Source organism: Dromiciops gliroides, chromosome 4 (genome assembly GCF_019393635.1).
Source record: "Dromiciops gliroides isolate mDroGli1 chromosome 4, mDroGli1.pri, whole genome shotgun sequence".
Classification (NCBI taxonomy): Eukaryota; Metazoa; Chordata; class Mammalia; order Microbiotheria; family Microbiotheriidae; genus Dromiciops; species Dromiciops gliroides.
The window spans coordinates 97,704,100-97,725,760 of record NC_057864.1 but is presented as its reverse complement, the minus strand read 5'-3'; positions in this window follow the sequence as shown (position 1 = coordinate 97,725,760).

Genomic DNA, 21,661 nt, shown 5'->3' with positions numbered 1-21,661 from the left:
TGCTGGGGTCCCCAGAGACAGGGAGAGTTGCCTCTATCCCCTGACAGATTCTGGCCCCTGGCCAGCCCTGATCCTGTTCAGTCATCACCTTAGAGTGTGCTTGGGCATATCTGACATATGATATGCACATACTCATAGTCAGAGAGGAGACTTGCACTGAAGTCTTCCTGACTCTGAAGTCATTTCTTTATTTACTATTCCATGTTGTCTCTCACCATTATTTTCTTCCACAAACAAATTTTCATAGCTGTCATGAGACCTTATGAATCTTAGCACATTAAGGTCTTCAGAGGTGAAACCTGTATATGAAACTGCAATCACTTTCACAAAACCTCTGAGAAGTGGTCATTCAGCCTACACTCAGGTGACCTCAGTGAGGGGCAACTCACTACCCCCTAAAAGAACTCATCCCACTTTTGCACAGATGTAGTTGTAATTTTTTCTTTATGTAATGGGAAAATGACCTCCTTGCTACTTCTATAGTTTGATCCCATTTCTGCCCACCGGGGCTAAACCAAATAGTTCTAATATTCCCCCTTCCACACAGTGGCTCTTCCAAAAGCTGGATGATCAATATCCCTCTTAAACCTTCTCCAGGCTAAACCATCCCACTTTTCTCAACTAATCTTTATCTGAGTTTGTCCATCTTCATAGAGCATGCTCAGAAAGGAATTACTTAGTACTTAGAACACTGATAGGAGTTTCAAAGGCCTAGTTACTAAAAGCTTTTCATAAGTGAAAGAGAAAGGGAAAAAAAGAGTCCTACACAAATAGTGAGGACCACTCTGAACATAAGATTTAGGAAAATTTCCTATGTAGGGAGTTATTAAGGAGACAATTCCTCTTCTAGCTACCTTCTATGCAATTTGCTAGGTACTTGTGTCTTTAGTCCCCAATCTATTAAACATTAGACTAATAGTTATAGGGGCTATTTACTTACTCTGATAATTTTTGGCTCCTCAAAACATTGATTCTGTTAAAAGTGATTTGGTCAGAGAGGGTAGAAACTAATTTGAGTTTAAGAGAAAGTCATAAACTCATTTTTCAATTCAATAGGCCTTAATTTAATTCTGAGTTAAATTCCCCAATGCTTTGAGGGAAAGAACTCTAGACCTGAAAAAGCAAGGAGTCTTTGATTCTCATTCAGACATTTATAAAGTAATGGGGAAGAGGGATCACATAGATAAATCTAGAGACGATTCCAAAATCTCATTGTTGCCTATGTTAGTTTCAATTTCTCCATATTGAATTTATACTCTCAGGCTAGCTTCCCACAGTCACTTAGTATGCTTCCAAACCACTTCTCCCAATGGGCTGTGCACATAAAAGGTAAACCCATTTTAACACAAACTAAAAAACCCCCACATAATTGTAAAGGCCAAACTGTTGCCTTCACCTGAGTTTATCTAGCTCACACAGTATATTCTAAACCCAATGACTGTTGTTTTAACTGCTTTGTCATTGTCATTTTTCTCTTTTAGTCAACATTTGACTATGCCACAAAATGGGCTGATCTGGTGCCTCCACCTGTTCTTTCTAGTGGAAGTATTCATAAGAAGGAAAATGACCAAGACCCTAGAGAAAGAAAAAATAAACTACAAATCATATAATGAGCACCCAAGTAACCAAGAATTGACATCAGTGAAGTAACCACTATGGTGAATTGTCACAGTCATTTAGGGCTCTGAGCCAATAGTATGAAGCCTAAAGATGCAGTTTCAGGTGTGGCTCATAAATGAAACCAAATGAATTGTTTCTATAAATCACTATGTTGACACTTACTTGGGTTCCAGTCTTGAGTCTACAACTTTCCAATCAGTGTTCTGAAGGGTATATACGTATGACCTCAGGCAAGTCATTTTGTCTCATTGGAAAATGAGGAATTAATGCTCCTACTTACCTACGATTAAGAAATGTCAACTTTAGGGGCAGCTAGGTGGTGCAGTGGATAGAGCACCGGCCCTGGAGTCAGGAATACCTGAGTTCAAATCCGCCCTCAGACACTTAACACTTACTAGCTGTGTGACCCTGGGCAAGTCACTTAACCCCAATTGCCTCACTAAAAAAAAAAAAAAAAGAAATGTCAACTTTAGCTCATATTGCACTTAATATCTGCTATTATGCAAAACACTGTGCTAGGACCTAGGGGAGAGGCAAAGATCAAAGACAAGTCCTAATAGGGCAGCTTGAAGAGCAGCACTTTGTCTAGCCTCATTGACGTTCTATTTTGTATGAACTTGTTGATATGAAGATCATACTTCTGATAGCACAGATGACTCCGCTCACTTTTATCATTTTCCTAAAGCTTTGCTTAGTGATGGTAGTTGGGATATCAGGGCTTTCATTGTGTTAGCTCTTGCTTTCCCTTGACTGTCTAAATTTGGTTTCAGAGTAATTTTAAACAAACTATATATTTCACCTGCCTGTGAATGTAGCTAATGGCAAATATATCCCAAGATTTCCTCCTATGTTGTAAAAGTCAAATTGACAAAAATACATGAAAAAAAGTTTAAAGTATGAACTTCATAATAAATGAATAAGGAAGGCCTGATCAGATCCATATAAAAACATTCTTCTGGTGATTCTTTAAGGTTGTGAGTCACAGAATAGCCCTTAAAGAGCTGAAGGTAATTTATAGGGTAATGGAGAGATGCATGGTGGGTATGAGTAGGCTGCTAGACATGACTGACCTTGATTTGTGCAGAAAGACTGTAAAGCACGTCATCAGCGAGATGCATGCTTAGAAAAGAAAGTGGGCTATGTTCCCAGAATGGGGGATTTCTATTGGACAGCCTGCGTGTCTGTCCCATTGCTGTCTAGGGTCAGGAGATACAGGTGATACAAGGTGGATGAGAAGGCATAGATGAGTTGTGATCTACCTTATTGGAAGGAATCCCCATATTGATGAGATTGTGGATCTGCTGAGGCAGCTTCAGATTCTACACTTGTCTCTAAAGCCCCTTCTGTTTGCCTTTCCTGTTTGGTTCATTGTTGTACGACTCCCTTCTCCATTCGTTCATGTTTGTTTCCAGGCTCATTATGGCCAAAGAATTTATCTTTTAGAGATGGGCTTGCAGGTGGTGAACCTTTAAGTACTTAGACAGACTAGTTCTTAGACAGCAAACTATCTGTTGCCTGGAGTACTATACTTGTATCCTTTCCAGTCCAGTAGGCCCTGTCTGTCAGTCCGTCAGTCAGTTGACAAACATTTAGTGACCTCCAGGGACTTCCTCTATGTACAGGAGCTATAGGGAGGAAATTTCTATAAATTGGTAGATTAACTCCCGCTCAAGACATTAGCATGGGGACTCTCTACTCTACTCCATTTTGGAATACATGGAAGAGAGAAAAGAGGAGTCCAGGGAGAATCTGGGGGGATTTAAACTTTCTGTTCCTTCTTCCACCCTATTAGGGGTTCCCCAAACTCCTCCCATTCCCTTTCCCCAGAATGAACCTGTGTTGATTCTGCATGGAATGCCTTCTCTATAAGAGCACTTGGGCAGGTCCACTGGTTTCCTTTTGCTGGGTGGGAGGTAGGAGGGTGCTCCCCATATTTCAGACTTTGCCATGGGAGACAAAGATAAGGACATGAAGGCTTTTATAATGTAATAAGTATTATTACCTATAATAATAAATATGAGTACAATGTTAGTCATGAGTTCCCTTTTTTTTTCTGTAAAGGACTAATGCATAGCATAACATGTTTATTCCATCTGGTTGGCTCCAAACAGCAATATAAAAATTCTGTTTTGGGCAGCTAGGTGGCACAGTGGATAAAGCATGGGCCCTGGATTCAGGAGTACCTGAGTTCAAATCTGGCCTCAGACACTTAACACTTACTAGCTGTGTGACCCTGGGCAAGTCACTTAACCCCAATTGCCTCACCAAAAAAAAAAAATTCTGTTTTGAAACTAGAAAAGACTGTCAAGATGATTAATCCAACACCTTTATTTTTATTTATTTATCTATCTATCTATCTATCTATTTATTTTTAGTATATTTATTATTCAGTGCCATACCAATCAGACTACCTAAAAATTATTTTATACAGCTAGAAAAAATAATAACAAAATTCATCTGGAAAAACAAAAAGTCAAGAATATCCAGGGAAATAATGAAAAAAAACTCACAGGAAGGTGGGTTAGTGGTACCAAACCTGGAGCTTTACTATAAAGCGGCAGTCATCAAAACTATCTGATACTGGCTAAGAAATAGAGTGGAGGATCAATGGAATAGGCTAGGCACAGGAAACACAGTAGTAAATGACACTAGTAATGCAGTGTTTGATAAACCCAAAGACTCCAGCTTCTGGGATAGAAACTCAGTATTTGACAAAAACTGCTGGGAAAACTGGAAGATAGTATGGCAGAAATTAGGCATAGACCAACATCTTACACCTTATACTAAGATAAGGTCAAAATGGATACATGATTTAGACATAAGAGGTGATACCATAGGTAAATTAGGAGAGAAAGCAATAGTTTACCTTTCAGATCTTTGGAAAGGAGAACAGTTTATGACCAAACAAGAGATAGAGAATATTATAAAAAGCAAAATGGATGATTCTGATTACATTAAATTAAAAAGCTTTTGTACAAAACAGAAGCAATGCATCCAAAATTAGAAGGGAGGCAGAAAGCTGGGAAACAATTTTTATGGCTTCTGATACTTCTGATAAAGGCCTCATTTCTAAAATATGTAGGGAACTAAATCAAATGTATAAGAATCCAATTCATTCCCCAATTGAGAAATGGTCAAAGGGTATGAACAGGCAGTTTTCTGATGAAGAAATCAAAGCTATCTATTCCCATATGAAAAAATGCTCTAAATCACTAATGATTAGAGAGATGCAAATTAAAACAACTCTGAGATACCACCGGTCACCTATCAGATTGGCTAAAATGACAAAAAAAGAAAATAATAAATATTGGAGAAGCTGTAGAAAAATTGGAACACTGATACATTGTTGGTGGAGCTGTGAACTGATCTGACCATTCTGGAGAGCAATTTGGAATTATGCCCAAAGGGCTATAAAGCTGTGCATACCCTTTGACCCAGCAATACCACTTTTGGGTCTTTTTCCCAAAGAGATCATGGAAAAGGGAAAAGGACCCACATGTACAAAAATATTTATAGCTGCTATTTATATAGTGGCAAGGAATTGGAAGTTGAGGGGATGCCCATCAATTGGAAACACCTTTATTTTACAGGTAAGGAAAGTTACATTCGGAGAGATGATTAAACATACCATGGTCATATGATTAGTTAGTGTTAGGGATGAACTTATCACTCAGTTTTCCCTGCCTTTTGGTAGAAGGCTCCTTCCACTATAATATTCTCTAGCTCTAAATCTTATGTTGCCTTGTGATCAGTTTCATTTTAAAAAGTACTCAAGGAACAGGTACAGTTTCTGACCTGTGGATGTATTCATGGTACTACATTCATTCCTTCATTCTCTTAAACTGTTATGAAAACTCTGAGAAAGTAAACTTCCAAAAATGACATATTCAGAAACATAGGTGAGTCTGTTATGACTTCATCACCAGTTTTGATAGGTAATTTATATTACATGGGTGCGTATTCTCCATTGAAAAAAGAAATCTGCACAGAGCAGCAAAAGATGGCTTTTGTGGCATTGGAGGCCACATGTGAATCACTAAGTATGCTATGCTTTGGACTTGTATCCAGTGGTCATGGTGGGGAAGTTAAATGTGATCCTGAAGAATACAGGTGAATAATAATTCCATAGTTAGGGTATTGAAAGCGCCAACTGGTTTTGAAAAATTATCATTTTAGATTTCCATAAAGAAATCAATGGATTACATGAAGAATATTTAATAAGCTTGATGGAGGTCTTCTGTGCTATGGCCTGCCCTTAGTGATTTAGAATGCATTTCATGTTGATTTTCCAAGGCTTAAGAGGGTATTAGATTCTACTCATGGAACCAAGAGTCTGTTCACTTGTTGTTCTCTGGTTTTGAAAGCTGTTTTTATCCAAGGTAGCGTTTTGCACATAGAATGAATGTTAATTTCAAAGCCTTTATAATTTCTACCCCCCTTACCAAAAAAATCCCCTGAAACACATACACACACAAAGAGATAAAACAAAAGCTACAAAACTATTTACGTTGGTTTTAAATAACCATGGGATTTTCAAAGACAAAAACCTCTGGGTTATTTAAAAAAAAAACCAAACAATTTTTGTTTTAGTGTAATTTTCTAGTAGGTCAAATATTTTCATTCTTTTTTTTATAAAATATTCAAATCAGAAGATTTTGGTATATTTTATAAAACATAATGCTTTAAGATTTGTGAACTGCTTTACAAATATTATTTAATTTTATCCTTATGATAACCCTGGAAGATGGGTGCTATCATTACCCCCATTTTACAGATAAGGAAACTGAGTCAGACAGAGCCTTAAGTGACTTGCTCAGGGTCACACAGCTAGTAAATTTCTGAGGTCACATTTGAACCCAGCTCTTCTGAGCTGCAGGTCCAGTGCCACCTAGCTCCTAAAAGGATTGTGCCACCTAATTGCATATTTACATTTATTAATGGAATTGTAAATATCCGATTTCTAAGATAAAGGTGGAAGTGTGAGTAATGTGTAAGGTTTTTTAAATTGAAAACCTCATTTAAATAAAAAGCCCATTTTGTTAGGTGAACAAATATCTGAGTCAATACAATGTGCCTCTTATAAATATTTTAAGAATCGATGATTTCATCTGTGTTAGTACTTAGGGAAAGGAGCATAATAGATTGAGAGGTGCACCCAAAGCAAGGAAGACTTGTGTTCCCCAGCTCTAACACACATTAGTTATGTGAATGTGGGCAAATCATTTCACCAACTGTAGGTAACTTTCCAAGTTGCAGAAAAAGGGTTAACCTTGGTTGGTAGAAGGGGCTTCCTCCGCCAGGAATTCTCTATACCAGTGAAACCATAGTCCAGTTCCTATCCCTTGTATTTACTACAGTGATGTATCTTGTGACCTTTCCAGGTCTTTATAGACTGTTCAATGAGTTTTTGCCCTTCCTCCCCCCACCCTGCTACTCATCACCTGTTGGTCACCATGCTGCTGGTGATAAGTCTCTCTAAACTTACTAGAATGGCCCTCCAACAATAGACTGTCGCACTCTGAAAGCAGAACAGTGTTTTCTTCCACCTGTCATTTTTCTTAGTTAAGAAAAGGAGTTTAAAATCCCTTTCCTTAAAAACAAAAGGTGCTGATGTGTGAATGACAAATATCATTTATGAAATAATTTCTATTTCCCCTCCCACTTTAATTTTTCTCTGTTAAAAACATGTGAATGGGATTGGGAATTTGGGTTCTGTGCAGGTGTGGGTGTGGGTGTGTGGGTGTGTGGGTGCTGGTGGCTAGTTCCAAAATAAACAGAAACTATCCTAGCATGCCTTAAACTCAGAAGACGCCTGGAATAATGAAGTAAACTCAAGTATCATGGCAAAAACAAAGAAAAATGGCTCTAGAACTTATCTTTTGAGATGAGAGAGGAAAAAATGTTCAACCTTTTGACTGAAGCCTTTTATCAGATGGAACAATCAACATGGTATTTCCCTTTTTTCCCTCCATGAGATTACTTGTGATGGATGATGTAAGATGGTATAGGAAAATAAAGGCTTTTGTTTTTAAATCAAGCAGGAAGATATAGTTTCTTTTAATAACTAGCGGGATGATTTTACATTGTCAGGGCTGCCTGACTGGAGTTTCTATCCCACTTAGGTAAGATATTATATTCTTATTCTTATAAGATATTCCATTCAGTATCATAGTTATTGCAACAGTATTGATTAATAATTATTCTTATTATTTACAATGGGAGGCAGTATGATATAGTTGATAGGGGGCTAACTTTGGAAGATTTGGGTTCAGGTCTCACATATGACTTGTATGACCACAGTAGAAACACTTAGCCCCCTCACATAATTCCCTTTTTAAAAAAAATAATATTTTACTTTTTTCCAATTACATATGAAGACAATTTTTTTAAGTGAGTTGCCCAGGGTCACAGAGCTAGTAAGTGTCAAGTGTCTGAGGCCGGATTTGAACTCAGGTACTCCTGACTCCAGGGCCAGTGCTCTATCCACTGAGCCACCTAGCTGCCCCTGAAGACAATTTTTAACATTCTTTTTTTAAAAATAAGATTTTGAGTTCCAAATTTTTCTCTCTCCCTCAACCCTAGGATGGTAAGTCAATTGATATAGGTTGCATATGTGCAATCACTCACATAATTTTCTAAGAAGTTCTGTAAGGCTATAAATTACAGATGAGTTGCCAGTTTGCATTGGCGGAGGCAATTTCCACACTGGGAGTGTCAACATGTATCAGAATCTTAGTTTGAATCAGCACCTGTCCTTTTAATGATAGCTCATGTTTATTTAGCCCCCCTTTTTAAAAGGCTTTTCTCACCCCAGCTCTGGGGTAGGTAGTATGTGTTATTATCATCCTTATGCAACTTGGGCGCAGTTCACACAGCCGCTAAGTGTCATAGCCATGATGTGGACTTGGGGAAGCTTGATGTCATCTCTAGGCTTTTTTGCATATGCTCTTATTTGTTATAAATGAGGGATAAGACAGCAAGGATTTAAGAATACCTAGAAACCTGGGGTGGTGATGGTGGTAGTGAACTTGTGAACTTGTTTTGAAACATGTTTTGGTAACTTGTATTTATTTACATGTATACACATAGATAGTATGTGTATAGGTATATACATATATATATGTATGTATATTTGACTACCATTATGATTCTATGTATTTGATATCATGCATTTAAGAACATTATTCTGAGAAAGGGTCTATCAGTCTGCCAAAGGCATCCATGACACAAATATGAAGAAGCCCTGCAGCAGACAGACAAAGTACTATATCCCTGGGGATCCTAAAAGAACCAGAGAAGAGCAGTCTGACCCATTGGGTCGAGTCTTTAGATTATTTATGGAAACTCCTGAATGAATAATTTGCAGGATGAGGTGTATAGAGGTTTCAATCTGGGAGAAGTATACACTTTTATAAGATCTTGGGCCCACTGAATTGTTTAAGGAAGCATGGTTATTTGTATAGTCATCCATTCATTCACCAAGCAATCATTTATTAAGCACCTACTGTATATATTCTGTTCTTCTAGGGAACAGTGAGGTGGCTCAGTGGATAAAATACTGGGCCTAGAGTCAGGAAGACTTGAGTTCAAATCCAGCCCAAGACTATCTATGTGACCTTGGGCAAGTCACTTAACTTCTGTTTGCTTTTAATTGGCCGGAAAGGAAAATGACAAAGCACTCCAGTATCTATGGAGGGTTGGATATGACTGAAACTCAACTGAATGATAAACAGCAACAACAAGTAGATAGATACATGATTATTTGAAGCAAAAGAACACCAATAACTAGGGTGATAATAGTTTCCATCAGTGCCAATTTTGACTTTGTTGGGGTGTGGAATATAGGAATGCTCTACCTTAAGTGACCACTGGTGCACCAGTACAAGTACGATCTGGTTCCCATCCCAGCCCCGATACATTACTTAAACCATGAAAACTTCATTTTTCTCATTTGCAAAATGTGAGCAATGATGCATATTGCTAACTCTTTACAGGTTTGTTGTGAGGTTCAAATGAGATAATTTTTACAAAATGTTTTGTAAATCTGCAAGTACTACATACTTGTCAGTTATTATCATTTTCTTATGTCTTGGTTGCCATTGATTAGTTCACTTTAACTTAAAAACATGAAAGTAAAGAATAGAGAAGATACAAATTAACCCCCAAACCAAATAGGTAGATGAGACTAATTTGCTCCAAAGCACAGTTTGCCAATATCCTACCATCCTCCTCCCCTTACGGGGGTGGGGGGGTGTTGATATTTTTACAATAAATACTTATTCACTGTGTAAAGCACCATGATGTTTTAAAAATTAATTGATAGCAATCATTTATATTATTAATGATAATATAATAATCTAACCTCCACATTTTTATTTAATAATCTTACTAAAGTACCATGATGTTTTGGGGATAATTGACAGCAGTTTTTTTCTTTTTTAATAATCACTGCCACTTACATAGTACTTTGCATATATTAACTCTTATGAGAGATTCTGTATGGTGTGATGGATAGAGAGTTGACTTTTGGATTTGGCCTCCAAAATGACCTGGGTTTGGGTTTAGCCTCTGACTCGTACAGGTTGTATGACTCTGGGCAAAAAACTTAAACTTTTTTCTGCCTCAGTTTCCTCATCCCTAAGTTAGGGATAATAATAGCATCTTCCATAACATGTTCTAAGTATAAAATGAGATAATATTTGTAAAGTGCTTTGCAAACCTTAAAGCACTATATAAATGCTTTCATTATTGAATCATTTTCATTCATATCTGACTCTCTGTGACTCCTTTGGAAAAGATACTGGAGTGGTTTGCCATTTCCCTCTCTGGCTCATTTTACACTAGGGAATTAAGGCAAGTAAGGTGAAGTGACTTGCCCAGGGTCACTCAGCTAGTAAGCATCTGAGACCAGATTTAAACTCAGGGAGATGAGTCTTTGAGACTCCATCCTGGGTACTCTATTCACCGTGCCATCTAGCTGTCCCATATAAATACTATTTTTACTATTTAGTAGTAGTATTCCTTTCAGTGCCCCAGGCAACTCTTCCAGACTGTATGTTATACAGGGTAGTTGCTGATAGGTTAAAAAAAAAGCAAAAACCAAACCCTAAACTTGAACAAGCTAAAACCAAAACTCATTTGAACTATACATCAACTTCAGGAAGTATTCCTAGGTTCACTTACAGATAGGGGAAACCGAGGCACAGGGAAGTTAGGTGACTTGTTCTTGATCATTCAGCTAGTAAGTGACAGATGGGATTTAAACTCAAATCTTCCTAAATCTAATTGCATCACTGTATGCACTCTCCCCAGCAAGCACTGCCTCCTGGGAGGGAAGGGAAACCTGAGTCTGTGAAATTATGGCCTCCAATAGAAACTTCCAGAGTGCCAGAGAAATTACTAACAGGTTATAATAATTAAAGTTGAAAATAACATTTCCCAGCTGGGGGAGGGGCCAGAACTCTTTAGAGTAGCGCTGGGATCAGTTGAGTCGGTTAAAATGTTTATCCCCTGCTTTCCTGCCCACAGTATTTTGTGAGTTGGGTCAAGAACTTTCACTGCATTTGTACCCTGCAGGGAAAACAAGCCTGGTACAATTCTGAAGGACTTTTCCTTGGAAACTTTTGCAATTACCTAAATGTGGAGTATGGAGAGCCTGGAAGGCTTTGAGTGCCTCTCTCCCAAGGAAACTTGGCACCCCTGCATGGTAGACATTTCATTCTGCTATTTACTCCAGAGGAAAAGGCTGGTGGAGTGTAAGGGGGGGGGTGGGCTGGTTGATTCCAGACTTTTTCTTTGGGCCTGACTCCTGTGACACTGTGTGTCACTCTGACTCCAGTAAGTAATGCCAGGAGCACAGGTTAGATGGATCTGACAGGGCTGAGAACTAACAGCATGTCAGACGCTTTTCTCCAATGAAGGCTATAGATCAGAGCTAGGAATCTACTGGAGCTGGAGAGGGTGACAAGGGAATAACATCCCTTTCTCTTCCCTCGACAGGGGTAATAACTCCTGGCTCCCTAGGGACAGATTGTAAAAGCCAATAGCTAGGAGCTGTGAAGCAGGGAGGGTAGAAGAATTGAAAATTAAAGAGGGAGTGGAAATTTTGCGTAAGGCTGTAGTGAGATGTTGGAATAAACCATCAAATGTTAGCCTTTTAATTGCCTCCTTGTTGATATAGAGGCTTCTTGAGATTTTCGTTTTTATTGCTTAATTATTTTAACTAGTCTGTCCAAAGCCATGTCCATTGTGTATCTTTGGGGACTTGCTTATATTTTCTGACTGTTTATGTTTGAATGCTCTTGGCTAGAATGTGCTTATTTTTAACATCTGGCTATTTTTCAAGGCTTTGACAAAAATATTTTTGTGTGTGTATCTATATCTATATCTATATATCTATATATATCCATACAGACATGGTAGATATTTCTTGATTGCTGTGGTATAATGCTCTGCTACTGTGTGACCTTAGACAAGTCACCTAACTTCTCTGGTCCTCAGTTTCCCCATGGGTAAAATGAAATGGTTCAGATGACCTCCAAGCTTCTTTCCAGGATCTATAATCCTATAAATCTCTGAGTGTGCTTAGATAATGTAGATCTCCTATTGTTTATTTATACGATGTCCTCATGTAAAATGTCATCATTTTAATCACTGAGAAGGCTGTAATTCTTGTTTCCAAAGAACTTGGGTAGCTGGTGGACACTAATCTCCTTGTGCTAATATATGCTAAACAGATACTAATTCTGAAGGCCTGTAGGGTGCCTTGAAGTTTAGGTTCAATGCCTCAAGAATCCAATCCTGGGTTCAGTGACACCCTCACTCCCTGCCATGCCCCCTTGAAATAGAAAGTAGTTGCAATGCCAGATTGAACTTTGTAAAGGAGGGTTCTACAAAAACGGATGCTACGCGATGCTATCTCCTCTATAGGAAATGTACTTATTTAGCTTTTAAACTGTGGCTGGTGTTTAGTTAAATCTTTTACAGACTCAGTTCACTGAAGGTGACAGAAGCACTCACTTGAGCTCAATGAAAAGTCGACATGACAGTAAATTTTTCAGTCCCCGACAGGAGATCTTGTTAAAGGAGTCAGTATGGGGGTCAGGGCAGAGCCTGTTGATGATTGAGGAAAAGAGAAGTAAATTCATTCGGCTTCAGGCACTTTGTCAAGTGCCAGTAGCTTACCATTGAGAACTAGTCACCCGTTGGAGTCTTACAGCCCTAGAGGTCACTCATTGGATATAAATCATAGCCCCGCATGGGCTCAGCAACCTATCGCCATTCCCGAGGAAATAAAAAAGAGGAATGCTTCGTCCGGAATTGAAATGACTCCGAATATTCCACCACATGTTGCTGCTGAATGCAATATGTGCTTAGATATTGATCTCCAGAATCGAGTCATTAAAATGTGCAGTTTTTGTTTATTGGAACGAAGCAATTAAATGGTCCAGTTATGCCAGACCTTACCTTTTCTGATGAAAACTATTGATTTCTTGCCACAGCTTTATAAGCGACAATGTTTTTGATTACTCTTGACAAACCTCCTTGGAGTGTTAATTAAAATTGTACCAGATGAGCAGGTGTGGGAGATCATTAGATCGCCCAGATCACACATCTACACTTCATATTCTGCAGCCTTGCATAATGAATAGGGCACAAGAGGGGAAACACAATATCTTCATCAGCAGAATTAGCATCTTCACTTTTTTATTTATTAAAAAAAACCCACCAAACTAAGTGACATTATGTTTTATAGTACAGACGCTCCTGAGTTAGTGGGTCACTTCTAACATTACATTTGATTTCTGTTATGTTCAATTTCTAATGAGTTGCTTTTTTTTGTTTCTAAGATGGTAAATATTTTAAAATATTCTATGTCAAATGAAAATTAAGGAATCAAGTAAATGGAGAGTTCGCAGATACAGTTGTGAATATTGATATTTTTCTATCTAACAACTTTTTTTCATTCTCCTCGATTTCTAACCTAAATTTGAATTTTTAATGTTTATGAGCTTTTTCTCTTTGTGACGGTCTCTACTGTTTCTCTAACTCTCCTCCCTCTCTCCTTGTTTCAGTGTGAATTATTCTTTTTCTGTCTCTCTCAGGCTCCTTTCTCTCTCATACTCTCTGTCCCTGTCTCTCACTTTTTCTATCTCTGTCTTTGTTCTGTGTATCTCTGTTTCCATCACTGCATCAAACTATACTTATTCTGGATTAGACTCTGGAAGGCTAAACTCTGAAAGTGTAACTATTTATGCCTTTATTTTCTTTGGGAGACTATAATCATTTAATCAAACTTCCTTTCAATCAGTTAAAATACCTGATGTGAGTTCTTCATTGTATTAAAAGGAAGGGGTTTAGGTTCACAAACTTAGAGCTGGAAGGCTCCTTACTTAGCATTTAGCGTGTGGAGAAATGAACGAGTTCACCTAGAATGCTGTTGATTATGAGGTCTGTATTATTATTCAGTGAGGACATATGCAGCCAATGAACTGTACACTTTGAGAATATACAGAATTAAAATAGTTAATATTAGAATTTGGTCTTGGCACCTTGTTGCCAACCATGTCAAACATCTGGTTACTGAATTCCTCACTTGTAAGTGGAGAGTATAATTTTCCCTTAATGTGATCTGGGAGCACTTCTACTTGGAAACACATATGTGCACTCACCTACCATTTAAATGACTACTAAAATCCTTTGGATCTGGTTGCAGTGGAGTCTATATATAGTAAGGCAGTCCACATTTCTTGGAATTCTAGGCCCTGAAAGGGACATGAAGAGGTCGATCAGTCCACCCCGCCCTGCCCCCCCAAACTGAGTTGTTTAAAATGCATAATTTTTCATTTGAGTAGAATGTAAAATGGACCAATGAATTTGGAAATGAAATTGATATAATGTTGACATTTGTGGATAGAACAGGACTGGGTTGGACTTGGAATAATGATGTTTTTCTCTTAATTTTATCAGAAAAAAAGACTTATGCCTCAGTTGACCTGGATAATTCAGTAATATTTAGACCTTGAATTATTTTGTTTTCATATTCAATTCAATTTGATAAGCATTTATTAAGTGTGCATCAGGTACAGTGTGAAGTGCTGGGTATACCAAGCCAAAAATGAAAGTCCTTGCTCTCTTGGAACTCTCATGCTATTGCTTTCTTTCCTTCCTTCCTTCCTTCCTTCCTTCCTTCCTTCCTTCCTTCCTTCCTTCCTTCCTTCCTTCCTTCCTTCCTTCCTTCCTTCCTTCCTTCCTTCCTTCCTTCCTTCCTTCCTTCCTTCCTTCCTTCCTTCCTTCCTTCCTTCCTCCCTCCCTCCCTTCCTCCCTCCCTCCCTCCCTTCCTCCCTCCCTCCCTCCCTCCCTCCCTCCCTTCCTTCCTTCCTTCCTTCCTTCCTTCCTTCCTTCCTTCCTTCCTTCCTTCCTTCCTTCCTTCCTTCCTTCCTTCCTTCCTTCCTTCCTTCCTGGAAATGAGGGTTAAGTGACTTACCCAGGGTCACACAGCTAGTGTCAAGTGTCTGAGGCTGGATTTCAACTCAGGTCCTCCTGAATCCAGGGCTGGTGCTTTATCTACTATGCCACCTAGCTGTCCCCGCCCCCCCATTGTTTTTTTTTTTTTTAAGGGAGGCAATTGGGGTTAAGTGACTTGCCCAGGGTCACACAGCTAGTAAGTGTTAAGTGTCTGAAGGCGGATTTGAACTCAGGTACTCCTGACTCCAGGGCCAGTGCTCTATCCACTGCGCCACCTAGCTGCCCCCCCATTGTTTTTTGAAAACAATAATCACTAGTGTTGATAGAGTATTTTAAGGTTTTCAAAATAATGCTTCAAATGCTAACTCATCTGATCCTTACAATAATCCTGAGAAGCAGGTGATATTAACATCTCCTTTTTACAAATGAGCCTATAGAGGATATAGAGAGGTTAAGTGTTTTGTCCAGGATCGTACAGTTAATAAGTGTCTGAGACAGGATCTGAATACAGGTCTTTCTAACTCTAAGTCCTGCTCTCTCTACCCACTCTGCCACCTAGCTGCCTCTTTTTCATATGATCCATTATCAGGGCACCCTTCCTGTTCCCCTAGAATAATCACATCATTTCATAAAGCTACAAAAAGAAGCCTCTAATGTGTTTAGGACTGAGGAGAATCAGAAACAATTTTATCTTTATTTTTTGAAGGAAATTTATATTTTATTTTTTATTGGTTCGTTTGTTTATTTTTAATGTATATATTTATCTCGCTATTTATCCATCTGTTTATTTATTACAAATAGCATAGTATAGTAAAAAGAACATTGGATTAAACATCAGAAGATTGGAATTCCAGTCCAGGCTCTACCACTTACTAGTTAAGCTATCTTGAATTGAATTCAGATTGCCATTATGAAAGACGCACCTGAAACTAGTATTTCAGCTGTAGTTCTAGTATTCTTTGATACTTCTTTAAAAATACATTACTTGATTTTGTATTTTTATTTTATTATCTTTAGGAGATAGTTGTTCTACTACATATAAAATCCTGACCCAGGGGCAGACTGTCTCCTTATGATTTAGCACCAGGTTGTCAGACGTCACCATTACGGTGGCTTTTGTTTAACAGTTTTTCTTTGCTACCAGGCAAGGTTCAATTGAGGGTAGGGGAATATCCAGAAATGTGATATAAAAACAAAAAGGCATCAATAAAACTTATTAAAAAAAGAAAATAAAGTATGGTATAGTGGATAGTGGGTTGGCCTTGGAGTCAGGAAAAATTGGGTTCAAGTCTTTTCTCTGATTCACACTAGTGTGAATCTGGGTAATTCACTTAACCTCTCAGTGCCTCAGGTCATTCTAAAACTCTAAGTGACAGTCACTTACCAGCCTATCTGCATCAGAAGAGGGAGCTTCACCATGCTGGCAGTTCTCAGAACCAATTAAATTCCAGATCCAGACCAACAACAAAGACCAACAATGTCAAGTATGTAGAATTTGACCTGAAAACCATCTGATTGCTTTATTGTTTATTTCATCTCAATTTGGACTTGTACCTATTTCAAAAGCAACTTTTACAGTGTGAAATATTGATGGGAAGGAACCAGATTGTCTCTAATGCTTCCATTTATTTATTATTTGGGCAGTTTCCTCTTCCTCCCCTCCCGCTCCCCCTGCAGGAATAAATCTTGGCATCATTTGTTGTGACCTCCTAAAGTAGAGATGAATGCCTCCGAAGCATTTCCTTTTCAGTACTTTGAATGGTTTTTTAAAAATCCTTTTCAGATATGTAGCATTAATGAATATCATTGTTGGCATTCTTGTTTTTGAAAAGGAAAATAATAATGGAGAAAAAAGATCATGTTACTTCTTCCTATCTAAGATAATCTTCTTTATGCTATTTTCTCTTTCACTTTTGAATGGCAAATTGTTGCTTAATTAATTATCCTGTAAGGAGTCAGGAAGTAGAGACCATTTTCAGAAACTTCTGGAAAGTATATCTTACTGTTAAGAGCATGATTTATCCACTACAATTTAAGATGCTATTTTTTGACCAAGCCGTCAGTGTTCATTTCAGGAATATCTTGTCATTTTTTTCTTCTGGTGGAGAATTTTTAGAATGGTATATGGAAGGTTCCGCCCCCCCCCCTCAATTTTTAAGTGTTTAACCATGTATCATGTGTCTGAAGAATTTATTATGGATCTTTCTTTGCCATTAGGATACATTTACAATTCTTCAGTTGTATATGACACTTTCTGTCCCTCTTTACCACTGACATTTAGAGTTGGCACTATTCCAAAACCAATAACATCCAGATCTTAGTGCAGTGCCTGGCACATGGTAGGCATGTAATAAGTGCTTGTTGATTTGACAATGGAATTAAATTCATTTCAATTCAAAAAGCATTTATTGAGTTATTTACTATGTGCAAAGCATTGTGGAAGTAGGGGTACAGCCATAAATAAAACTCGATTCTTGTCCTCAATATACTGGTAATCTAGTTAGGGAAGTAAAACATGCACATCCCTCAATCAATCAACAAATATTTATTAATCTCCTCCTATGTTCCAGGTACTATGCTAAGCACTAGGGATACAAAAAGAGGCAAAAGACAATTCCTGACTTCAGGGAGCTTACAATCAAATGGGGGAGACAACATGTAAACAAATATATACAAAACAAGTTATGTACAGGATAAATAGGAAATAATTAACGATGGGAAGGCACTGGAGTTAAAAAGGTGTTGGGGGAAGACTTCTAGCAAATAATGGAATTTTAGTTGGGATTTAAAGGAAGTTAGAGAGGTCAGTAGTTAGACTGGAGGAGGGATATTGTTCCAAGCATGGGAGATAGCCAGAGAAAATGCCTGGCAGCCAGAGAAAATGGCTATAATGTAGTGGGAAATGAGATAAGTGGCCTAAGGGAGGTATAAAGTGCTATGGGAGTAAGGGGCAAGGAGTGGTTATGTCTGGCTGGCAGGATTAAAGAAAGCATCATGGAAGACTTGGCTTCTGAGCTGGGTTGTGAAGGATTATAAAATATCACCCATCATTCAATGGAATGGGGATGGCTGAGTGAGGTCTGGCTATTAGGTCCCCTGGGATTTCTCCATTAAGATGCAAAGGTAGAAATGGCTGGCACAATCCAGCTTTCTTTCAAGGATCATTGTCATACAGAATGTTTCTTTGACCTTTTCTGACTGTCTTCTACTTCTTATGTTCTGGCTCTCTCCATCTTGGTTCTTCCAGAGATTGCCCCACCTGACCTGGTTTTAGCTGCTTTTCTCAATATCTCACCCTGTCTATCTGTCTGTCTGGGACTCCATTTTCAGGTTCTGCTCCTATGTGCCCCTGTGGCCACTCTAGACTCAATGGATGTTGCCTGGGTAATATTGTTCATCTCCAAGCTCCCTTTCCCCTGTCCTTAAGGTCATTGATACCTGATCTCATGCTGTATAGTCATTGGTGGTTGGGGGGGGAGGGGATGGGTGAGGAGGGAAGCAATTGTATATAAAGTTATGCATGTAAAACTAGACAGCTAGATGACATAGTGGGTAGAGTGCTTGTTTCAGAGTCAGGAAGACTCAGGCTCCTGCCTTAGAGCACTAGCTCTGTGACCCTGGGCAAGTTACCTAGCTTTTCTCAGCTTCATCTGTAAAATAGGAATTTCACTGGGTTGTTGTGAGGACCAAACAAGATAATAAGTACATAGTACTTTGCAAACCTTAGCATGCTATGCAAATATTAATTATTGTTATTATAGGAACATTCTGTTTATCAGTCCCTATTTTTTGAAACTTTAAAAATATTAAAAGATCTATGAGTTCATCAAAGGCAGGTATTTTCTCTACCGACATAAGCTACAACTCCTTCAGCACCTTAGGAGATAATTTCATAATTTGCTATGACCTCCCCCCAACGCCCCTCCCCTAAAGTCATTATTTAGTGGCACCCTTCTGGCAATGATGCTTTCTGAACTTAGCTGTGCTTGTCCTTTGATGACACAAATCCAGTCTATTGCTGGGCCCATATTAAAATCCTTTCCAGCTTGATAGAATCTGCCAGAGCCTGAGCTCTGCTGGCATAACCTTTGAGAAGTCAGGATAACCTCCACGTCACAATGATGTTTCAGAAGAGGATTTTAATCAAGGCTTTTTCAATGATGTTAAAAAAAGAACCCAAGCACAACTGTGGATGTCTTTCCATCCTGGAAGTCCCCCGTGTTTCCAGAACAGTGGGGGAAATGGAATCAAAGAATTAAAGAATATATATTCCCCTCCCCCAAAGTCCTTGATTATGTATCAAAGCAGCCCCTGATTCAATAAACATTTATAAAGTGTCTACTATGTGTCTTGACACTGTGTTGGATACATAAAAAATGAACTCGACCCTGACATCAAGGAGTTTATATTCTTTTGGGGGAGGCATTATGTATTTATGTGCAAGCATATACAAAATAAACCCAAGGAAATCTTTGTGTAGGAAGGCAATAGCAGCTGGGTGGGGTGGGGGACAGCAAAGGCTTCATGCACAAGTATTGGTGGAGCAGAATTCTGAAGGAAATGAAGGATGGTCATCCACTTGAGGAATAAAGGATGGCCAATACAGAGGTGAGGGGACTGGAAATGAAGTGCCAAGTGTAAGAAGAGCAAGGCCAATTTAACTGGACCAAAGAGTGGGGGAAAGAGAGTGAAAGATAAGGAGGTTGGCAAGTACCTCGGGGCCAGATTGTGAAGGACTTGAAAAGAGAAAAGAGATCATGTTTAAACCCAGAGGCAATAGGGAACTAGTAGAGTTTATAAGAAGAGGAGTGACACAAACTTTACATTTTAGGAAAATCACTTCAGCAGCTATGTGGAGGATGGATTGGAGTAGGGAGAGACTTGAGGTAGGAAGATGGATTAGAATGCTTACCTTCTACTGAAACAAGGCTGGTGGCAAAGAATGGATTGTATACCGAACAGCAATCATCTCTCAAAAATCTTGGATAAAATAGTCATCTAGCCTCTGCTGGAGTCGAAACTCTAGAGGTATGGAATCAAAGTAATGCCTTCAAACATGTTCTCTGATTTTTTAATTCATGATCCTAAGGATGCAGATACAAAAGTGAGACAGTTCTTCCTGTCTTGGGCTATCATCCCCATCTCCTCCCCACAGGAACTTTGGCCTCAGTGCCCTCTGACCACCCTGGGCTCTGAATGATAGATTAAGTATTTATCTCATTTTGCCTGAACCATCTCCATATCATGATGCCCTCCCAATTCTAACTCCCTTCTATGTATTATATTCCCTTGTTCAAATGCAAGTTCCTTAAGGGAACTTCCTTCCTTCCTTCCTTCCTTCCTTCCTTCCTTCCTTCCTTCCTTCCTTCCTTCCTTCCTTCCTTCCTTCCTTCCTTCCTTCCTTCCTTCCTTCCTTCCTTCCTTCCTTCCTTCCTTCCTTCCTTCCTTCCTTCCTTCCTTCCTTCCTTCCTTCCTTTCCTCCTCCCTACCTCGCTCCCTCCCCCCTCTCTCTATCCATCTAATTTTTTGTTATTTATCTTGCTTTCTTTTTATCTATCATCTATCTATCCACTCATTCATTCATTCATTCATCTATCCATCCATCTATTCATTCATTCATTCATTCATTTACTCATTTGTGGGGCAGTGAGGGTTAAGTGATTTGCCCAGGGTCACACAGCTGGTAAGTGTCAAGTGTCTGAGGCCGATTTTGAACTCAGGTCCTCCTGAATTCAGGGCCAGTGCTTTATCCATTGCACCACCTAGCTGCCCCAGCTGGACCATTTTCAGTCCTAACTGGGCTATGCATAGAAAGACAATTCAGACTCATTTAATGTACATGATCAAGTTTACTTGTTGGTGCTGGCACTGGATTTGGAATCAGGAAGACCTGGGTCCAAATCCTGACTCAGAACCTCACTTCCAGTGTGACTTTGGGATAGTCATTTAACCTCACCGTATCTCAGTTTCCTAATCTGCAAAATGAGGGGTTGGCACATGTACAAAAATATTTATAGCTGCTCTCTACGTGGTAGCAAGGAATTGGAAGTTGAGGGGGTGCCCATCAATTGGGGAATGGCTGGACAAGTTGTGGTATATGAATACAATGGAATACTATTGTGCTGTAAGAAATGATGAGCAGGAAGAGTTCAGAGAAACCTGGAGGGTCTTACGTGAGCTGATGATGAGTGAGATGAGATGAGTGAGATGAGCAGAACCAGAACATTGTACACAGTATCATCAACATTGAGGGTTGACCTACTGTGATGGACTATATCCTTCTCACCAATGCAATGGTACAGAAGAGTTCCAGGGAACTCATGATAGAAGAGGATCTCCAAATCCAAGAAAAAAAAAAAAGAAAGAAAGAACTGTGGAGTATAGATGCTGATTGAACCATATTATTTCTTTTGTTTTGGGTACTGTTGGTTTTTTTTCTATTTTGAGGTTTTGCATCACTGCTGATTTTTTCTCTTGTAACAGGATTAATGCAGAAATAGGATTAATGTTATTATGTGTATATATGTGTGTGTATATATGTATAAGTATATGTATATGTATAGAGATATATAGG